We start from the raw sequence: 24,600 nt of genomic DNA, 5'->3' as shown, positions 1-24,600 counted from the left end.
TTATAGCAAATTGTGTCCATATGACGCATTTAAAGATGCGGATTTTTTTTTCACCAGTGGCACGTTATATAATATATTGAAATGTACTAAGATTCCATTTATCAATACGCTTTCATCATAATTTATATATAAATGTCTTGCCATGGAACAAACTGTTAGTTCTTGTTTTGTATAAAGGTCTTTAAGAACCAGTAAGACACTAAATGGTGCAGCTGATAAGCTAAACACAATGGCCAAATTATGATGTCTCGAACGTATCTGCAAACGTCGAATTACGGTGCAAAATTTACGCACGGTGATAGGGGAAATAAAATCACATGTACCGAAAAAGCTAAGTCGGTGACCCCCCAGTTTTGTTTCTTACAAACACGGTATACATTTTAAACACCGTTTATTGAAAAAAAAATCAAAAAATTAATTCAGGGATTTTTAAATATGCTGATTTAAAGCCGAAAAATGTTGCGAAACTGAACGTCATTTTTTAGTAAAAAACGGCGATTTTCTTTCCATTTTTCAAATATTTGTCGGTGTAAAACAATGATTTTTACACTACCATAAAGGATCAAATAATTCTCGTAGAATAGTGTATAATTTAAGAAAAATTGTTGGCTGGTGCTGATGCAGTACCCGTTACAGTTGCCAAGGATACGCGCAACGTCAGTTTCGTAACCAGGCTTTGGTGGTCAACTTTGACGTCCCGTGTACAGAAACTGGTTGGCTCTATTAGTATAAAATAAACTGCATCTTATTTGTAATATGGTTAACTTTACCCATGCAAAATTTCAAGACGATTTCTGAACGATTTCATTATTAAGATACTTTTATTTTTAATTCTTCATACTTTCAGACCATCTGTATTTGAAAATCTGAGCAGTATTTATTTTATCAATAAAAGTTTTTAAATGCCTACAAGCTTAAAGCTTCTTCTTTTCTTGTATAGATAGAGCAGTTCTTTAAGAGAAAAGAAGACATTAAATGTCTAACGAAAAAATGGTTGTCGGCCTAATCAGTTCTTTTTTGCCGTATAACGCTACTTGCTGAAAACTACTTGTTCAATCAAAAGAACAGTGCCTTAATTGATTTGGAATTCAATGATTATATGTTTCAGTTATGTATATTTATTATATTTATTCGCACTAATTCATTTTTGTCTTTGTCAAATAGCGGTTACTTCGAGTATACAGAGTTTTAATTAGATTTTAAAAACGTATGCGTACATATCAACTAAACTCGACAATCAGCTTGTTGAATGAAAATTGCGGCAATAAGTCGTTGTAAAAAAAAAATCTATATATGATTGGATCATAGATAGGTTTGATTATCAGGTGGCGACTGTTCAATTTTGCCAGTAAAATCCATTAGAAACACAAAATCCGTTTTGTATTTTAGACCCACACCAGCAGAAATAAAAGCAAAATCATAAGATAGTGTATATAAATGTGTTACTTCTAAATATTGTGATTAATTACATATTATAACTTGAAATTACTCCAGTTTACATTAAATGTTACAAACGAAATAATGTTTTATTTATCCTCCTGTTATAGCTGTTTTAATGAAAACTTATCAATCCAAACGAGCAAAATTTTTCATTGTTTCTGTTTCTGACCTCAGTAAAAGACATATAACATTTACATTTCTGACATTTTCTTTTCTAAACGCATTTCGCTTTGCCAGCATCTAAAACTGTCAAAAAAGACATGCTATCAAAAGCTTAAGCAATATCTTGTAGACAAAATTAAACCAGACATACTTTAAGATATGCCAAATTAGTATGAACCAGGTCCCTACCCTTGTCTGTAATTGATTGAAATTAAACAATATACAATAAAAAGTGTTATCTTTCTTGGCCTTCTTACTCACTAACTAATAGTAAAGAAATGTACAAAGGTTTAAAGCAATAGATTTTATACTTTTCACAAAAAGGGACCTAATAACAAAATGACCAATAAATATAACTTCATTATTGTCCTATGCATGCAATACATCAAACACATTCTACCAAATGTTTGCAGCATACGGAAGTTGCTATTTTTCCGCTTCATATGTCTTTTACAAATTTGGTGTCTCACTGATTACTTGGACATATTTCCCAAGGATTTTGTCATGCCATAATTCGAGCTCAGACCTTTTTTCACAGAACTGTTTAAATGCCATGGTTCCTCCATATTTGATCGCAGCACACTGAAATAAGACAAATTATCAATATTATTAAATAATATCATGAGAATGAGTTTGAATTTACAATTATACCAAATTTAGTAAAAGAAGGAATGATGTCATATTGTATGTTTTCTGCCCCAATGAGGATGTTTGATAGAATGAATTTAAAAGTTCAAAAAGGGCTTAAGACATTATACCAAGTTTCATTTGAATCAAATGAAAACTATAGGAGGAATTTAGTACACACTGTAGAAAATGAACTGATGTACTTGTAATGTTGTAAAGTCCAAAAAGGACATAACTAAAAGTATGATCCTGTCAATAAGCAAATATCCACTTCATAATAATGATGTATTTCATTATGATATTTAAAATTAGATGAAATTTATAGTAAAAGAACACAATAAACTGATGTTATATTATGAGAAATGGGGCATAACTCAAATAATAATAATCTAATGTGAACATCCTGACATAATGCTTATGTTCGCCCCAAGATATATACCAAGTTTCATTTGAATATGAAAACTGTAGTGTTGTAGTAATTAGGTAATCAAGCTACATATGTAAATGTCGTTGTAATATTGTCAAGTCAGATAAGGGAAATAACTAAGAAAAATGATAATATGTTCTGACAATACGCTTTTGTCCACTTTATGCTGAAGGATCGAAACTGTAGCAGTAGGAAAGTACATCAGAAACTCTGAGTGATGGGCAGACAGTTTAATCATTATATACCTCATAGATTAATGGCGCATAGATGTATATAAACAAAAGGATCATACCTAGTCTTAACATGATTTTCTAAATAACAAGACGCTAAATTTTTGGATGAGACAGTTTTTTTTTTTTTTTTTTTTTTTTTTTTTTTTTTTTTTTTTTTTTTTTTTTCAAACGAAGTCTGTTTTAATGACATTTTTAACAATAGATTATTTATAATGACTTATATATTAGTTGGTCAGATGGAAATTGATAACAACACATTTTATGTGATAGACGACTTCCATATATACATCATAAAATGAAGACTGAAGTTAAATATGTCTTTGGCATATCACATCAGAGATCACTTTGAATCACAGTTTATCCAAATTTTAAGCTCTTTTTCTCTCTTCGTTATGAACCTAATAAAGGCAGAATAAAAAATAAAACTACCACTTTACGCCTTTCGTCAAGTCTGTTGCACAGCAGTTAAATGGGTGCAGATTATATCTTTTACATCCGGGTGTAAAACATCAGAGACTACCGTCTGATATGCAAGAAATAGTAATTTCAGGTGTACAAATAATCTTCTTATATACACTTTTTAGTAAGTCAGAAAAGAAGTGAGCTGTTTAATGGATTTACTAGTATACGTGTGCAGATGTTAAACACTAAATGTGTTTGTTTTATCATGGTTGGCAGGATGCATCTCGTTACCAGACGAAGGTACGGTAAAGGGACGCCAAACCTATAATCTATTACTAATAGAATTAAGTCAAGAGACTATACTGAGAATGCAAGTAATTCACACTTGTGTGTCAAAACTTAAACGAACTTAACAAATTCATGGTTAAAGAAAACTCAAGAAAACTGATATTTTATTTTTTTTTCAGTTTTAAATTGTTGCACTATGATTAAATATTTATCTATATTGATTTTTTCATTACCTACGTTTTACTCACTCTAGTGAAACAAAAATATCAAATATTGCATTAAAACAAGAAAATACTGCATTTTGTAGCATTGACCATATCGACATTATAGGATAAATCCCGTTTTCCAGTATTTCCGTAAATAATGTCTGTGGGACTGGCGAGATTAACCGATATAAAGACCGTGGACAATATGAGCGATTTTTTTTTTGCCAGAAGATAAGGATTTAGGAAAGTTCTTACTTTCTCACAAAGGAAATATTATTCTACGACATCTGCAACATTTTGTTTGCAAAAATAATCTGTTTACCTTGAAAAATGCAAATAATTTCACACCTTCCGGTATCGAGCAACGGAAGAAGCGACAGTGTAGAATAAAAGATAAAATTTCAAAAATAAAGTAAACTTTGAGGATATTTTTACTAAATCGTAATTACAACAATGTTTTGTGATAATCTGCACTACTTTTGCTTTATTCATTTTCTTTGTTTAAAACTTGAAAAAAGGATAATCTAAACACTACCGCCATATAGCGTAATGGCCAATATCCCCCTCACCGTAAAACCGGGAACGGACGTTTATTGGTGGTTAATACCGGAAAACGGGACTTATTCTATAATATCGAGAATATATTGGTGGACGGAAACTACGGGAACGGATGTTACAAATAACAAGTCATATTTAATATATTTTCCTAGCAAGTTTGAAGACCTATTTATTATTCGTTTTTCATTCAAATAGTTTCCGTACAAATATGTTGTTCCAATTGTTACATATAGTTTTAACCGGTTTGTTTGAATAAGATATTTCAGGTTGATGAAAGACAAAATAACAATTCATACTATAAGGTAGATTAATACTGCTTATGCATGTCTAAATTTGTGTTCGTTTCTAAAATGTTCATATGCTTCTGTCTTTTCAGTATAACGTTCTGTGTTGGTGATGAAATTCGTATATGCTATACGGGTAATTAAATGAAACTTAAAATTGAATTTAGGAATGAATAGCAAATTTGATTTTAAACTTAAAGGATTGCAAAATAAAAAGAGTTACATTCATACGTAAAATTGTCATTTCCCATCTACTCCAAAATATAAAGGACAATCTAACAACATCCGTTTCCTCTTTATAAAGTTAAATTGGTATTTCTACATGGTTAAATTTGTAGGGTTTTCTCATTTCAACAAACATGAAGATTTAATAATGACAATGTAGCCGATGATTGACGCTAACACAGCATGATGTTTGATCAAAAACTGATAAAAGCTATGGTGATACTTTAGTTTGATTTAAATCTAGCTCGTATAAAATATCAATTTACGTTTGAACAAATAGAAAATGTTGCGCTGTCTACTATTACTTATGATATGTTTTGTTATACTAAACCATCTCAATGTCAGAATTATTTTTTAAAAAACATATTGGTCCAGTTGTTCAAAACTTTTGATAAATGTAACGAATCGTTAAGTTAACGGTCGTCACGTTAGCTAACGAATTGTTATTTTTTTCAGATGTTGAAAGTGCCGTTAAAATGTTCGTTAGCTAACGAAGCTTTAAATCCTTTAACGAATTGTTAAAAAATTAACAGCGACATCATATCCCACGATACATCACTTACACTTCCTCCTATAACATTGAAAAAATACTTCAATACAAAAAAATGTGTCACCTGTTCTGTAGCTTATCTGGCTGCATGCATACAATTTGTATGCAGTCCCTCTTTCTTTTAACTAACAACTGGCTTTATTTGATTTTACTGACGACAGCACATTCAGTTGATTGTTGTTCTAGTTCAAAATACGAAACAACAAGTCAACACCATAACCCTATATTTCCTACACGTGACACTCTCTCTCTCATTTTCAGGCAGAGTTTTATGCCAAATAGGAATGGACAAGATCTGACATGAGACTTGACCCAATAACTGTTACCATGGGTTTGAGCATGACACATTGGGGCAAAACATTGATGCCCCAAAATAATAAAGATTGTTCCATATACTTCACTAAACAGGTATTTTGGAAATTGCTAAAACTCTATGTGAAGTCTACATAGAAAAGATTTTAAATGAACTTTGCCTCAATATGTAAGTGACCAGTATGATTATGAGGAACATTTAAATCACAGACATATTACATACTTTGAAGCCAGCTTATAAGATTGACAATAAAAATATATCTTTTTACACTTTGTTTCTAAATAAGCTATATCAAGAACCATTTTGAAGACAGAAATGACTGAAAATCTGTTATTTAGTATTTATGCCATAAACAAGAATTTGACATTTTGCTGTTATATGCCACAACAATCAGAAGCGAACAAAACACTACCACCATTCACATAATCCAAAATTATAGATGAAATCTAATATCTTGTTTTAATTCATCTTTCCATCAAAATATATTTTAACATTACACAAAACTTCAGCTACATTAAACATTCAATTTAAATGTTTCAAAATCTGTCTTTTATGTGAAAATAAAAACTCCAAGTAATAAATGCAGCTAGAAAAACTGCATGTTTTCTGTGAGTGAATGTGATTTAGAATTTGATGCATTTAAATTTCTCAAATAAAACAATAAATTAATCTCAAATTTTAATTCACCTAAGGAGTTACTTTAAAATGTTTGTTAAGACTTAACGAGGAAATACAAGATGGCTACCATGTCAAGATATTTCCTAGTTATTTTCAAAACTTGTGTATTTCCCAGCATTTATTTCAAACACAGGACTGAAACTTGTTTTGTGAGATTTTATCAACAGTTTTGATGATTTCATGTCATTTTATTATAGTACTTACAAACCAAACTCTTCCGCTTCAAGCATGCTATGTACAGTATAGTTTATAAAATGAAACTGATATGAGATAGGAGACTTATTGCTGTAGTAGGGTCTATAATCAAATTTAAATTTCATCGTTCTACTTCCTGACCTCGCTGAATTTAATAAAAATGCCGAATGAGTTATTGGGAAAGCCAGTAATGCAGAATAAGAGAAAAGCAGAAGATACCCTCTTCTCATTAGGTCAGAAAAGTATATTGATCTTCACTTGCTTTGTATTTATTCGCAAAAGATCTAGTAAAGAATTTGGAAAAAAATAACAACACATTTTGAAGTTGCTTACAGCAATGAGAATATGACAAAGGAAAATCGAAAGGCAAATACACAGTGCCTAACAATCAACTGTCCTAATTTATTTAAAGAAATTTCTATGAAGTTCAAGTGCATATTTTTCCTTATTTACTGAATTATTTTTAACTTTTTTCTGCTTAGAACATATCAAAATAAAAAAGTGAATGAGGCCCTGACAAGAGTAACTCATAGCAATGGCCCAACATTTAAATGTTCTTTATTCTGTATAAAACTAACCTAGATTTGCACAATGTACCTTTATTTCTCTTGCGTAAACCGTTAATGAACTGTTAACTGTTATAACTGGTAACACTAATGAAAATCATATATATATATATATATATATATATAACTATATATATACATTGTTCACACCTCTGTAGAATTTAAAAATTGTTTGAAATCAGTCTTAAACAAAGCAATTACAGGGAGTCAAACGTAAGGTCGAACGGGTTTCACTTCGACCTTAAGGTAGCTTCGACTTTTTGTCGTTTTTACTCGCAATATATTCGACTTTAGAGCCGAGATATAACTATATATATATATATATATATATATATATATATATAACAAATAAAAAAGAACCCGGAACGGGAACAAAATATCGTAAAATTATAAAATGACTTCACAAGCTCGCTTAGTTTTTCTTAAATTTTAATATAAAAGTCACAAACTAGTTTCGCCGTGTATGGCTCATCAGTGTGTCTAAATATATAACAATAAGAGAAAGGGAATTAGTTCAATAGAAATGACGTTGACGTCAAGGAAACAAGGGACGTAATTTCGACGTCAAACAGGGGAGTTAATGACGTTATAATGTTATTTATCAATCCGTATCATGTGAAATGTTTCGCATGTTTAATTTCGGTTTAAAACAGACAATAAAGTATTTTTCTTTCGTTAATCTAGCTGATAAACTGTTAGTTTTCATTTTATAAAATGGGAATATTGTAAATTTTGGCTCTGTTGTACAGCAAAAGTCTATATGGCTACTGACAGGTAATTGTCTTACCCTCTATTTTATAGTTGTGTCAATTTGTTTTAAATAGAAAGACTAGAGTTCGCTTCGCTCGAAAGCAAAGAAATCACTCATTGATTAAAATAATCGTGAAATAGTCCACCTGTTTAATTATATTAAAGTGTATTAATATACAATTTTTAAAGTCCCATGGAGGTTATTGTGATTTTGGTTTTAAGAGTTGTAATCTATTAATATTGTTTTAACTTATAAAAATATTACTATTAGATATCAACGAAATTCTATGTTTTATTTACAATTAATTACGAGGCAGTATAGAAATGACTTCATCAAAAATTTGGTTTATTCCACATTCCTTCAAAGATATACTGTGCACATCTTTTACGTACATACATCTGTATGTTTATTTGCATTGTGTTAAATACAAAGGCAAGCGTTCTCTAGAAAGAACTGAGTTCACTCATTCAGAAAGATTCGTGACTGTTAGTCCACATGTAGAGATATAACACAGTATATTAATATACAATTTTCAGAGGGTCGTAAGTTTAAGTCCCAGCGAGGTGACGGTGATCTTGGTTTTAAGTTGGTTTAAATCTATTATTTTTGTTTTCAATTAGGTAAATCATTCGAAGCTCAGAATTTAATTAATCGGCTACATTGATCAGTAGCCGGTAACATAATTGCCCTGTGTTGATTTGGTATATTAAACTAAGCAGAAATGCGAATCTAAATCATTCGAGAAGGAACGGATGTCATTAAAGTGATAGGGCTAGATGAAGTGTATTTTAATGTTGATGAGAGACGTTACTTCTATGCATGAATAAACGTACAAGTGTCTGATTGAATAATTTGAAGTGCCTTTATGTGCTTATTCATGTTATTCAAGTACCAATAAACAGCTCCTCGGCGGAATGAATCCGTCGTTTTTATTATAAGACGTTTTAGGAACAATAAAATGCAAACATTCATTAATATGATAAAGCATTAATATGATAAAGCATTTATCATTGTCTTTATGAACAACAAAATACATAAATACAAATACACAAATACAATATACAAGTAAAATAAAGCAGGACGGTAACATTGATTTGATCGTCCACTTCCTTTTCGTTTTGAAATTTTATTTATACGACACCGGATTCAATTTTTCAACTTTGTTTCGTAAGATATTAACGTTAGCCTAGCAAAACAGGGAGCTGTACTATTTAACTAAGTATGTATATCATGAGACATGTAATATAACGAACAAATTGCAGTTGCTGATCATGTGTGCATTTTAAATGTTTCAGAAAATCAGCTTTTACTTGGTATGATACGTGCAGCAAAAATAGTTAGATTTATATGTAACTTGATTCTCCACAAGATTAGTTTACTCCCAAGAATATTTCAAACACGACTGGTGATAATGATGTTGCTGGTGGTGAAGATGATGTTTATTACACTGATATTGATGATATAGTTCTTGAAGAGTTCAAGCATAACCATTGAAATGGTGCCTTATTTGAGCAAGATCAATTTATCAAATGTTGCGCAACGAAGACTAATTATCAAGAAAACGTATAAATAAATACGATACGAATAACAAAGAGTCACATTGTGAATTATATGGATATATTTCCTTATGTACGTCATAAGCATTTTCAAAATAAATACTACGTCTATAGCATATTCTGTAAACTGTCTAACTTTGTCGTATTTTTTACTGTAAGATTATATGAAATAAATACGTTAAATGTATGCTCTCTTTTACCATAAACTTCATGAAGATTCGTTCACAATTGCGATAATTCAACATGTCACCTTAGGATACAGTAGATTTCTCAGCACATGTACGAAAGGAACACAGGCTGTATTTGTAATGTTAAAGAAGTCTGGTAATGTCCTTAAATTATCTGTATCAATCTATGTACACACGACAAACAAAACAATGTAATTCATCAAGATAAAGTAATAGAATAATAGCCATACTGTAAAAATAATATGCAGCGTTATAGAACTAAGGTACTAGAGAGTTATTATACGCCAGATAATACGTTCGAAAAATTAATGAAAACATAGCAATAGATAACATATGGATCGAATATGATGCAAATTCTTCTCTATTTGTTTATATATTTTATATGTATCTTATTGAATCATATTGAATCATCGTCGATTAAAAAATATAAGATTATTATCTCAGACAAATATATATGCAATAAAGTAAACACACCAAGCATGCAGTAAGAATGATAAGAATTTCATCAGATAATGATTTGTAGGTTGAATTAACTGTGTTCGTATAAATACATTTTGATTCAACATTGTTTGCTCATTTTAAATTGCAGTCGCTCAAATAAGCTTTTATAGACAGTGGCCACAGTAATGCTGTAGGCTGTTTTGTTAGCGTTTATATGTTGAAATTGTGTTCTGACAGACATTTCAGAGTGGTCATAAACGTTACTTTGAATTACTGCCAGTCTCTGCATAACATTACTTCTGATGCAAAATAGGTAACCATATTTTCCGTTTTAACAACATTCAAAAATATAATGTTTCCGAAACGTGACTACTGGGAAAAATTGTGAATTGCGTTGTTAAATCATGCATTTTTCTGTAAAACGTTTAGCTTATAGTTATATTTTAACCCTAAACATAAATAAGTATTATTTTTGCATCAATCCGTTTATTCTTAGACTAGCTTTGATGGGAAAGAATATGTCAGGAAATATATTTGAAATAGGCAGTAGTTACATCCACTTCTTCTGTGAACTACAAGTAGATATTTTAATGTTTAAATATGAGAAAAAAACTGGATGCGGAATGAAATCTTTAGCATACATGTATTTTTTACGCATGCTTTAATGTTTCTTATGCATAGGTAACTACGACAATATGAATTTATCAGACATATTTATGTAAGTAAATCACGATTTATTTTAAGAAAATACATTCGAACTTATCAATTAAAATACTTGTAACGAATCTGTCGAAGATCAATTCAGTTTAATTTATCGTCTACTTTGTTAGTCCATAGTTATCCATCATTTTTTTCAAGGGTAGGTATCATTTTATATATTGTAGGTTACTTATCCATGTAGAAATACCAAAAGAAGTTTTGCTGAAAGGAACGGATGTCATTACGTTTTCTATTATCTTTTCAAGTGTATAATGATTGCCAAATTAAATGATGTTATTTTTGAAGATGATTTCTCAAGTGTTATACATGTATTACGTTTACAGGTTTATGTGTCAATTTCCAGTTTTAGTGCAGTAAATTTCAATTCAGCTTTTAGCAATGATATAAACATATAATTTTTATGTTTGGCATTCTACTGTTTGGTATGAGCAAAATACATATATCTACAGTTCGAAGATGTAATGTACGTATATAATTTTCAGTCATAAAACAAAAATATTAACCATAGTATAATTCTACAATAAGACGAATCTTTCCTCAAAAATATCAAACAGAAATATATGCAATATGAGACATTAAATCAAGTTAGAAAAAAAAAAGATTAAATGTCCAACTATTCTTATTCTGGCAGTTATGCAATGTTTTAATGCTAATTGCTAGAAACGTGCCTGTTTGAATATGATGTCTCAAGTTTATGCAAGAAAAATCACTCCAAAACTGCAACTGAAATTATTACTGCTAAGTTAAATCTAAATGTATTTTGTTTTCCTACAAAACATATCTGCATTCTTTTCTTGTGTAAATGACCGTTTATTTCAGACATATTGTTGTCCGTTTGTGAAAAGTTCTGTAAATGGTTACAAGTGTTAAATTAAAACTGAAAATTAGAGTCAACAATGACACATTCAATTGAGAACATCAAAGGTCGTTTTCATTTATACTTAAAATCAATCATTTCCCATCAACTTGAAACGTTAAATTAGTATTTCTGCATAGTTAAATACAGCGAAATATGTAAAGTGATTGAATTTCCACATGATGATATCAAATAGATCAATATTCCGATAAATTAAGAACGTTACAATAAGGAGAAACGGTATAGTTATAGTTCAATTTTAATTCACCCTGAACCATGTTATACTAACAATTTAAAATTTGAACAAATAACAACTGTTACATAGTTCTACTTTTACAGATATAACACACTCAATTGATATTGCGAAGCTATGAGGAAACCAAAATTATGTTTAGAAAACATACCCCGTCCTAACTCATTACCTGAGGTAACACTTTAAGTAAGGTCAAATTTTTGCCGACAGCTCAAATTCACAATACAAGTAATATCTATTTAGAAGCTCTTAAAACACGATACATTCTGAACAGTTTTAACATGATAATTTTGTTTGATTACGGGTACAGGTAAAATTGATGAATGAATATTTTAAGAAAAACATTATATTTAGATTAGAATTCCAGTATTTATTAGGCGTCACAAATGTTTACTATAAAATATGAAAAGTGTATACTAGACATTGTCCATGCATTTTACCTTAAGCGTAGATGTAGAGGGTCTTGATGCATTTACATTGATAATTTATTTTTTGTTTACTTAGAAAACTGTATGGCCTTTATAAATAATTTTTAAATCTGTCTCTGTGGGTTGCTGCTATCTTCAAAGGTTGCATAGTTTTTAAATGCTTGGCATGTTCTGACAGACAATCCAAATGCGCCTAACATCTTGTGACATCGCTTTAACATTGACAGGCCCAGATAACTGTAATGACATGATCTAGTGTAAAAATTCAGTCTTCTATCAAGCGCATAAAGGTATAAACGTAGCCAGATACTATGAACCTAATATCATATCTGATCTTCTACACATTCAGATATAATAGACGGTTTGACCGCTTTGCAGTATTTGAACATTTGTACGACTTTATTTAAAACTTTTATTCATTTATATATTGAGCTACATCTGATAAATCCTTTATCTCATTGTATCAATAATGAAAATGTCTTTAATGGTATGAGGACAAACAGTACCTTGATATGATATTTACTTAAGCTGGCCAATCAAATATAGTACAATTTCTTTAGAATGTAACTAATGATATTTAATGAACATTTCTAAATAGTTTGGGAAAGCAAAACTAAAACGAATAAATTGAGTTCCTAGGCTTTCGGATCTGCAATCTTAAAGTACAGTTTGTAATTGTTTTGACTGTGTCGTATTTGTTTTACATGTAATTATTCATGAATCATAATGCATTACTGAAACATGTCTTGATTACAATCATATTAATTGTAATAGATAATATATTTTGTAAGAGATACATGATGTCCTGAATGTCTACTTTATTTAGGTAACGTAATTATATGTTTCGTGTTTTTCATTAAAAATATTCAGTACTCGTTTATGACTCTTTTTTAACTGTGTTCAATTCTTTCCTAGAATTTCTTCTTACTTTTTGATATTTTATGTTCTACACTTCCAAAATCTATTTCTATATATTTAATTACATCAAACTTTTGATTGTTTTGTCTTTTCCAAGTTTTATTAGACTGTGACCCGTACAAAATCTAAGTATTGAGTGCGTGCGACATTCAGCAAAAATATAGTTGTCAAAATAATGGATTTTGAGAATTTTGGACATTTCAGGATCCTCCGGGCGAAGTTAAGATCACTGATCTTGAATAATATCCCACTGAGCTTTACTTATTTGAAATATTTCTTACGATGTGCCATTTAGCTGTCTAACGGAATGCCAGTGGTTCTTTATCTTTGCTCGCCCAAGCCTGAAATAATGCTTTTAGTGTCACCCCGATTTTTTGCATATATATTGCGTTTTATATTAAATTTTGACCTGTTTCAGTGATACGTAATGAAAAGTTTGCATTTGTTTAACCTGAAAACACATATTTTTTATGAACAATTATGTCTCTCAAAAATGAGCAGATGCTAATGTTTTTATTTAATACATACAACTGATAAATATGTACAATGCCCATATTGTTCCATACTATTCGGAGGCAAACAATGCAACATGGCCCTTTTTCCTTATTTTAAGCAGCAAATCCATTAGCCCTGATATAGCTCAAGATGTGCAAACGAGTGAAGAGGTATATGAGCGAAGAAGATATACCATGGATATCGTCAAAATACCTGCAATATAGATACATGTGCTGAAACTAATATTCTGCTTTAAAACATAAATCTGAAATATATTTCCCTAATTTTTGCTATAAAATTAGCTTTCTCTTAATTTGTCAGGCTCTACTACGGCTTGGTTATATAATGATATTATATAAATCTTTGTGTTGAAGGACCTCGGACATTTTCCTATTCAGATTGCCTATCCAATGAAGTAAAAACTGACCCAGGGCTAAACTTCTGAAAGAGAATAGTAAAGATAATTAAAAACCATTTCTTGATATATTCGACTAAATTGTAGAAGTTTGTGAACAAAAAAAAAGAAAAAGAACTTGTAGACATTTCTAATTCTTATTTCAATTGAAATATGAACACTAATCAGTTTTATGTTTTAGATATGTTTCCCCCCAGTGACGCTACAAAATATTTTACATGCCTTTGTAAATAATTATTATATACGTATTCTGCAAAAATGGTACTTGGTCACAGGGGGGAGAGTGTTAAAAATTGAAAACAACTACATACAGGGTGTCAGCAAATGAGTTTTACATAAAATATTTTTACACTTATTGCATGTGTTTCTTAAACGTTACATATCTACATTTAGCTTTATTTGTTTTTGTAAATATTTCAAACATAGAAAACACTATAATAAATAAATAATGGACATAGAAATTCAAGCTTGAAAGCAGACTGACCCTGATAATTATATCTTATGAATTTTTCAATCAGGTCTGTTGCCTCTTGACAATCCAAGTCTGACGATTGTCATCAGGATTGAGAAAACTGGTAGCCATGAACAAAGCAAGTGGCTTAGACATATGCAACTAGATGTATGTGTTTTCAACCTAAACATGACAAAGAGATATAGATAAAACTTTATGGGAATAGTGCCAATGCGGTGCAAATGCCTTTTTACCCTTTGTAAAAGAGATATATAGACGAACGTCTAAGGGAGTACTGTCACTACGGTGCAAATTCCTTTTACCTTTTGTAGTGCCCTCTAGCACAGAATAGGCTCCATGATCTAAAATGTAGCATGCTCATCTTTCAAACTCAGATGAACCAATATTGGTGAGGTGCAATAGATATAGGTAATGCATAAATTTCTGGGTAATAGTTAATATATTATCAAAGTTAAGGCTACTCTGGCATTCAACATAAATGGTTGTATTTCAAGGCACAATGCAGAGAAATGAAGAATTGTTTCAGAAGTGTTCTATTATTTATAGGGATTCTTTAGTACGTATTCTTCTCGTAAAAATTTACGGCATGCAGACTCGTGAGATGAATTGTCATTTTCTTCATTACATCACCAATTGCAAGTTTATCTTCAACAGCTTTGTCAATATTGACCTTCCTAGGTCATACATAATCATATGTCGTGCAAAGTTTACATCTTGCTTTCTACGTTTCTTCATAATTGTCTCTATTTAGATTGTCTTTTCCACGAAGGTAAATCTGTAGTAAGTTCCATGTTTATTACATGCATTGTCTATGTTGCACACAAATAATGGATCTCCCACTGTGTTACTGTTGTGTGTACGCCAGTATATCTACTGACTAAATCAGATTGTATCTCACATTGTAAAGTTAGAGATAGTACTTTTAATTTCTAGAAAATTTCTCTGATATACTATAAAAGTAACAGAAACTATATATTTTGTCATCGTTTTTAACGGAAAGCTTTCTTTTCATTTCTTCAGAAGTATCTTATATCATATGCATCAGAAAGAAGCCATCAGTGTTTTTTCTGCGATATTTCGAAATTTCTCAAGCATTGGTTCATTTTGCCATGGACCTTGAGAGTATTATCAGCCTACATTGTTTCATTCATTGAGTGTTTGATTCAGAGAAGTCGTTATTTACACACTTTTATATGGACCACTTAAACAGACTTTAAACACAGGAAGTATAAATGAAATGTAACTGCTAACACAGCTACTGTGCTTCATTCAGCCTTGTTTCATTAGCAAAATGACATCTCTTTTGCCGTTCTTTTAGGTAAATACCAGCCAATTCACTTTTCACCGAATAAATCATGTTCACACCCAATTTCTTTCCATTAAGACTTTGATACCGTCTCAAAATATTTTAATGATAATAGGTTGCGCATTAACAACTGCCTTAAATATTCATATAAATATTTCCAGCCTTATGCAACACTCGCCAGTAGGTAAGTACTTTAATACCTTGATTGTATAAGTTATGACGCATCCATCTTCAAAATATGTATGAGCTATATTCAAATATGTACATCGAGAAGTATTGCACATGACACATTGTATGGCTATAGAGAACATTTGTTAAAGTAATACTAAAATCCATTAATTGATGACAGAGGTATGGACCAGAAAGGGAAATAGATCGTATTGACCTTTGACCTTTGAGGTAAGTATCTGAAACTGTGCATGACAAATCGTCCTGTTATAATACATTTGTACCAAGTAATATTAAAATCCATTCATGGATAACAGAGCTATGGACGGGACAGGAAAAAAAACCCTTGACATTTGATATCCTATTGTGACCTTGATCTTTAAACTTAAGGATCCGGGTTTTACGCACGACACGTGGTCTCTTCATGCAAAATATTTGTGCCAAGTAATATAAAAATCCCTTGATAAATGACAGAGTTATGGACTGGACTCGAAATTGCTGACGGATGGACGGACGAAAAGGCGCATAAATTTAGTCCCCAAAACTAATTTTCAACGAGAAGTTGACTAATAAACAATACGCCGCTTTTCATCGAATTACACGCCACAACCCGTGTATCATTGAAGGTTCCATGTTCACCGCCGTTTGAATACATCTGCGGAAGTATCTAAATTGCTTTTTTGTACTTTTAGCATGTGTAAATGTTGAGTTCTGCTCAACCTGGGGCTAGAGGGCGTGGACGGTAGCATGCATTTCCACTACAGTCCATGAACAGGCTCAATCAAACCAAGCCTGCAACATTTTCGTTTTTGTCGTGTTGAGCGACCTGCGAAGTTTCTACTTTTTCTATTTTCATATACTTTATTTAAAGTGTAAAATAATTTCGGTAGATATAAAAGCATCGCTAATAAGGATAATTCAATGTATTAATGTTTGAATCGAAGGACGTCCGCCGTTTGGTTTCAAATGGAGAACGGCCCGCTAAAGCGGAAACTCGTTCACGGAATATGCGGTTCTATACATCGCATATTTCAACCAATGAAAGTCTGAGAAACTCATTTGCAGCATCACCAAATAGTGTATCATTGTATGTGCACCTCCGTATAAACTCATCTGACCATATCTCTAAATTGTGTTTTGGTACATGTGTAACTGTTGATTTCTGTTAAACCCGGGGCCAGAGGGCGTGGACGGTTGCATGCATTTACACTACCGTCCATGAACAGGCTCAATCAAACCGAGTCTACAACATTTGCTTTTTTGTTGTGTTGAGTAACCTTTGAAATTTCCACATTTTTTATTCCGTAGAGAAAAGTAGTCGTAGAAATAGTAGTATATTCTGCATCCGACCTCAACATGCTATTATGAATGGATTTTATCAGCTTTATCTGAAATCAGATCTATTAGCTTAATGTTTGATCTGTTTTGTCAAGTCTTGTAGAGACTAGAGTGCATGAACGGTAGCTTGCGTTTCTACTGCCCTCGAACAGGCTCATTCATCTAGCCTGCAGCAAGTTTATTTATGTCGTCTTTAGCGACCTGTTGTTTTCCTTATTTTTCTATTCAATATATCTTTACTTAGAAATCGAAAAGCTTTTAACTAAAAGTTCTTTTTTTCTGTTGGACTGCATGATTTTATTTTTGTTTCATCTTTAATTTCCAATCCATTTAATGTACGTATGCACATGATTATATTGACTATATAACGCAACCAAATAAAAACTGTAGCACACGAAGTTTGATTGACTGTTAATGAAAGTTATTGAAATATCACTACTCATTCTACGCCACTCCCACCATTATGAATATAATGATCGAACGTATCGTCTTGTAGCGGAAACAGTTACAATGATTTGATCATAATATAGAAATATGTATATTAAGATTTGAATATACGCAGAACGGGTTGACTTGGTGTTTTTAGCCATATCAATGCGTACATAAATTACAGATATGGGACAAAACAAATTGTGGTGGTTGTTAAGGAGTTGACCATTACATCAGCCAAAATAAAAATTTACGAAAAAATATACAAAAATATACTTTAAAAATCGCGTAAATATCTTCGCCGCAAAACTTTATCTGATAACTGTTCGATGTACATTTGCAAAGCACTATACCATGTCAGTCAGATGAAGGACGTTTTCTTGTTAAGACTAGAGAGTTTGAGATTTCAACCTACGCCTTCCCCTTCAACGTCTCTTGCGAAGTTAACGTATGAAGTTGAAGTTCGATTAAAACTCCTTGAGATTTCAAACTTTAGAATGAACCTTACTTCTCTTAATCCGCCCATTCAATTTATCTGTAATTATGATCGTTTTTCTCGTGCATTTTGATACCAATTGTCCGAAAGTGCAGGACTTTTACAAGAAGTTTTAAAAATGAAAATTAAATAAAAACATTTAAGTTAACATAATCATCGCATGGATATTAGTACGATTACAAAAAATAATCATTTTATATAAAATGATGTCAGTATACAATGCACGATTGTAAATTATACATGAGAGGAAATAAAAATGATAATCATAATTTTCAACGTATTCTATTGCTGATGGTGTTCTTGAAAGATATTACGGTTAATATTTTTTAAACAAAAACATGAGACACTAACTACTACAAATGCATTTCTCGATATACTCTGAAGTTAAGCAAACACAAAAGGCTGTTGACTAGTATTTCATAGTTTTTCTTAGAGTTTTGTTTTACTTTGAATTGGTACTTTGTACATCGATTTCCTTAAGATATGTTGATAATATGAGCCAATATACACAATTTATGAATACATTTAACAAGCGATTTGAAACAGTTGGTACTTTGTACATCGAATTCCTTAAGATATGTTGATAATATGAGCCAATATACACAATTTATGAATACATTTAACCAGCGATTTGGAACAAATGTAAGATACTCTCGTGATATCATACGTTTTGGCATCATGACACTCAGTTTGACTCTGTATAATGCCAAACTCTCAGACAGCTCAATATAATCGTGCCAAGTCACCATGTGTCTAACGAAACAGTCAAAAACTGCTAGGTGGAGACGAAAATTGTCGTACAAAATAACATGTGGGCATATACACGTATTTGTTTGAATATACTGTTTCATAAGTAAAGCATGTGCAGCAGATCAAGAAATTTTGATTAGAGGGACACCAACTTTAAAGAGGAGGGTGGGGGGAGGTGTAGTCACACCGAGTTTCAAGACCGATTTTTCTTTTTAAAATGTAAGAATCAAAGGGGGATTGACCCACAATGCCCCTCCGCCAGGCTCTTGGTCCGTGCATGTAAAGAATGGAGTATACCATACGGCTAACAGGAAGCTTCTCGCATCATGATATCATAGATCTGAAATTGTCTGATACTTCAGAAAACAAATTCCGTCTTACTAGTACCATTTTATGTTCATAATTAAAACGCAATTGTCGTATTAAGTGTCCGACAGAAACGGATAGATTTTATTTGAAAGTTAAAATAAAATGTTCCACCAAATGACAATAGCGTGTAACCATTCATTTTTCAAGTAAAATGACTGTCATGCCATGTGCCTCCACACAAAGTAAATGTACAAAAACTGAAATTTTGACTTTCGTGATATCACATCTTCGGACGTTCAAAACTTCATTTCTTACGACAAGGCCCATCTGGTATAATAAATACCGCCTGAGGACACAAATATGCCGTAGAAGTTAAAGTTTGAACAAAATCTCAAAGTTTCTCAAAATCAGTTGATAACATCATACTTCCAGGTTCAATTCAATGTACATGTATTTAGTTAAAATCATTAGCCAAACAAAACTTCATTATTCTTATACTTATTGATAGTGTTTCGCATCAAATTTAGTCCAGTTATACATATGGATAATCGAATAACTAAATAAGCAGAAATCTTGAAACTAAGCTTTTTGTTTCACATAGTAAAAAAGCGAAGTCTTAGGCTTACTTGATATTACATAGAAAACTTTAGTAGCAACGTCTGACATAAATAAAATACACGCATATCGGTGACGTTTTACCCCAAATATATATGAGAGACGTTGAAGGGAAAGGCGAAGGTTGAAATCTCAAACTCTCTCATGTCTATAAAATACTGCAATCGTACGGAGTGCATTCGGGCAAGCAGTCAGTAACAGATTGCAAACGAATGTGACTCTTTATTTTGCTGCCACAATATTGTCACTGGAAAATTAATCAAAGACCAATTGATATTGTTAAAAATCCCCGTTTAGATCAAACGGTCGTCGTATACATACAGGTGCAAATAATACGCACACATGCAAATATAGCAAAAACAAAAATTAAAATAACACTCTATTTCTCTATAAACTGAAAGACATTGACGTTCAACGGGATCATTCAATCATAAATGATAAACGATAGTAAGCAAATAACATCAATTTTCTTTTACCCTTTGCATATTTCATTGAGCGTATTATATCGAGGACTTAGAGCGAAACTGGACTATCTGTATATAGAAATAGAAGCGAATGAAACTGTTTCGCTCTAAGCCCTCGATATTTGGTTGCCACATTTCACAAAAGCGTTTAAAGTACAATATGCCAGAAAACACCATATAAACGAGATGTTGCATAACGCTTTAAGGAAGGGAGAGAGGAGGCAAATTGTACAATATAGCGTAATAAAACGATCCATTTAAAAAATCAAAATTTATGCTTTATATACCACGCTCTATGGTACTATAGAGTGTGTAAATGATTCCGCTGTCTGGAAATCTTATATTTGTATATATATGTATTTGTCATTTGCGAACAGGAGTTATATAAGCCGAGAACATATATAAGGAAATATTTATATACGTAGACACAAATAAAACACGATTCATTTGTTTCGGCTTAAAGCAGAACAATAATACTGAAAAAAATATTTCAACCATGCAAAGATTTTCATTTGATCACTTCCGAACCTATATATATATATATATTATTCTTTTTCAAGTTGGGAAAATGTTGATATCAAACTGGTCCCGATGTTTCGGCTAAAAATCAACCTATATACCATATTAATTAATACTGGTTAGGACCGTTTACCCTTAGCTTCGTTTAATTGTTAATTTGATGAAATCGAATAGGTAAGTGCATGTCAATTATTTTTCATGCCGGGATTAGAATTAGACAGAAATACTTATTTTAATTTTGCTGTTTCGGTGCTAGGATATTTAAATTATATCTTCATTATGCCCGTTAGTTGAATTGAGGACCACTCAACATTTTTTTTTAAATAAGGTTCGTAAATCGAGGTCCGTACTTTCAGTTAACATACTATACATATTGTCCTTCAGAGAGTGTCAAATGCTAAAATTTATATCCATGTTGCTTAAGCACGTACACTATAAGATGTAGCAAAGTATTTAAAATGGGATTCACATTTTCTACATCGCTGAAGTTTAAACTTTGCTATCAAATTCATGTATACGCACCATCATACTGCATTAATTGTTCGCGAACCCTATGGCACTATGTACTAATACATATGTTAAGCTTTACACAATCTACGTTTTATATTGGTGACAGCCAGACAGGTGTACTGATAAAAGAGGAGACAAAATGAAAAATCAGGGAACAACGGAAATATAAATTACAGTTAAAACTTCATCACTCGTTATTCTAGTCTGCCAACTCAGGCATTTACGTTGCGAAAACGCGTTACATAAAAGTTGTACAACAGAAACTATTGACACAAAAATGGCAAACATTGCCAATCTAGTGAGGACTTTCTTCAAACGATAGCCTTAAAACAAATGTATAGTTTATAGAATGAGGGTATACAAAAACAATGGTACTGTGTCTAGCATTGGGTAATAGTGCATTGCCAAATAAAGGAGTGAACCAATTTAATGCACACAAATGAATACCGCCATATTAAATTTTTTCGACAAAGACTTATTTCACATACTTACTAGTTTGAGCACAGGGAGATAAAGGTAAAGGAGATTTATTTGTGAAAGTAATGTCCGTAACGTGTCGCGGGTTTATGGTAAGTTGTACTAACTAGAGTTAATAGAATTAACACAGAATAATAGAACAACTTCTCAATTTGTAACAGAGTGTTTAACGACACTAAAATAATGATTGATTTGTGATGAACATATGGTTGCATAAAAATATACAATGAAACAAAAAATGGAAGCACGCTATTTCTTTTATGTGGGTAAGCCTCAGATAACTTGCTGAGGTACTGAGCAATAAGTCGATCAGTTTAAAGATGATAAGTGTAGTTACTTAGTAAATCTCCAGAAAACTAACTGTTGTGAAGATGGACATTTCCGTTCCTTTTATCTGAGTGTATATGTTATTTACCGTTGTGCAACACGCCTAGGGATTGATACTAACAGGATTTAGCTTAACTGTGTAGGTTTTCTTGGCAGCGAAGCTCTGAGGACTATTAGGCTTGTTAAGGAACACACTTGTATTCTAGAAATATGTAGCCTATGCAAACGAACGTACAACAATGGTTTTGCACTGTGCAAGATAGTCTATGTGGGAGTTGATGCGTATATGAGGTGAAGGAAGGCAAAGGTGACGACTTGTAACATACACCAAAATGTCTTTTAGAAATAATTATGCCTTACAGAACATGAGGTATCTGTCCGAAAGATGATGTTGTACTGCCAACCAGAGATGTGCCTAATTATTTTCAAAAATAATTAATCAATTCCAATTACATTGAGAAAATTGCTAATTAAAATAAATTAAATTATAAGCCATTTTTGAAAAGTAACTAATTAATTACAATTATTTTGCCAAAAGTAATTAATTATAAATAATTATTTTATCTCTAACAATTCAGTCATTTGCAAAACAATATTTATTATTCAACATAAATATTTACAGTTCAAAGCTTTTTGACAAACTTTGCATAAAAGCAGCAAATCAAATCATTTACTTAATACATGCATGTTAATATTAGCAAATTAGTGAAGTGACTTGTAGACTGCCCTTGTATTCCCTTGAACACACTGTCTGCATTTTGCTTGGAAATTTCCACTAGTATCCTTTGGAAAGATAAAATGTTTGAGAGCTGATGAATTCATGATGTGCACTATGTGTAATACTACGACTGAATGACAATTTTCAATATCAGTGTTTCTGTACATTTCTAATTAATTGGTCTAGTGACTAAAATGTTCACCCAGTGATCACACTTAACACATCTCAATAGGGATTATCACCTCTAACACCTGATTGTTGATACAACAATACTTCTTAGCTATTTACTGTCACTGTGAAAATTCCACACGCCCATTGAGCAGTAAAAAAGCTAAAGTAATTGAAAGAAATTAGATTTAATTGACAATTACAACCCAAATGTAACTCAGTAATTAATTAATTTCAATTACTTTAAATTTAATTTAATTTTTGCTTATTTATTCATTATTATCAATAAGATCAAAATTTGTAATTAATTATAATTAATTAAATTACAATTATAATTAGGCACATCCCTGCTGCCAACTTACTAAGTTATGTGAATAACAGAGACTAAGCATGAAAGTACAACGGATTGTATGTGAAGTCCTATCAGGTAAACCAGATGTGTATTCACATATTGTAAACACGTAAGTTGTAGATAAATGATAGGATAATATTAGTTATTTTAAAGATGCTATAACAGTCAGCATACAAGATGTAGAGATACGAGCTGCTGCATCACGTTGGGTCTCAAATGATACTTTGTGTAAGAATGAATTGAACGATGCTACTTTATGTTGCAGAACAAGACGTTTGAGCACTCTCCAGGACAAGATGCTCAATGAACAATCCACTCGGCTATTACGTTGCTTCAAAAAAAAAAATGTGTGTCAAACGCAATGTTGAATCAAGATGCTAGGAAAATATGCTCTTTCCACAAAATGTACGCTAAATCAAAGCGTTCGGCCAATATGTGAGACAAAATTTCTATTGAACAAAATGTTTGAACAACGTGTCCGGAATTATGTCTGTTTATGTAAAAAATGTTAGAAAACATGTCTTTTGACGCAATGTTTGTCGAACCAAATGATTAAGCAATATGTCCGGACAAAATATCTGATGACAAAATGTATGATGAACAAAATGTTCGAACAATATGTCCAGACAAATGTCTGATGACAAAATGTATGATGGACAAATGTTTAAAAATGTGTCGGGACAAATGTCTGATGACAAAACGTATGATGGACTAATGTTTAAAAATGTGTCCGGACAAATGTCTGATGACAAAACGTATGATTGACAAATGTTTAACAATGTGTCCGGACAAATGTCTGATGAGGAAAATGTATGATGGACAAATGTTTAACATGTATCCGGACAAAATGACAAAATATATGATGGACAAATGTTTAACAGTGTGTCCGGACAAATGTCTGATGACAAAATGTACGATGAACAATGTTTAACAATGTGTCAGGACAAATGTCTGATGACAAAACGTATGATGGATAAATGTTTAACAATGTGTCCAAACAAATGTCT

At 31.6% G+C, this 24,600-nt stretch overlaps 1 long non-coding RNA gene across 1 annotated transcript; it reads right to left on the bottom strand.

The window, feature by feature from the left end:
- Positions 1 to 1,425: 1,425 nt before the first annotated feature.
- On the bottom strand, positions 1,426 to 3,467 carry LOC123565606 (uncharacterized). Its single transcript, XR_006689142.2, has 2 exons — positions 3,319 to 3,467; positions 1,426 to 2,184 (listed from the first exon to the last, which is right to left on the bottom strand). It is a non-coding gene; the product is annotated as an uncharacterized LOC123565606 (long non-coding RNA).
- Positions 3,468 to 24,600: the final 21,133 nt, after the last annotated feature.

This window comes from Mercenaria mercenaria, chromosome 8, assembly GCF_021730395.1.
Source record: "Mercenaria mercenaria strain notata chromosome 8, MADL_Memer_1, whole genome shotgun sequence".
Taxonomy (NCBI): Eukaryota; Metazoa; Mollusca; class Bivalvia; order Venerida; family Veneridae; genus Mercenaria; species Mercenaria mercenaria.
This window is presented reverse-complemented; position numbering and strand designations above follow the sequence as displayed.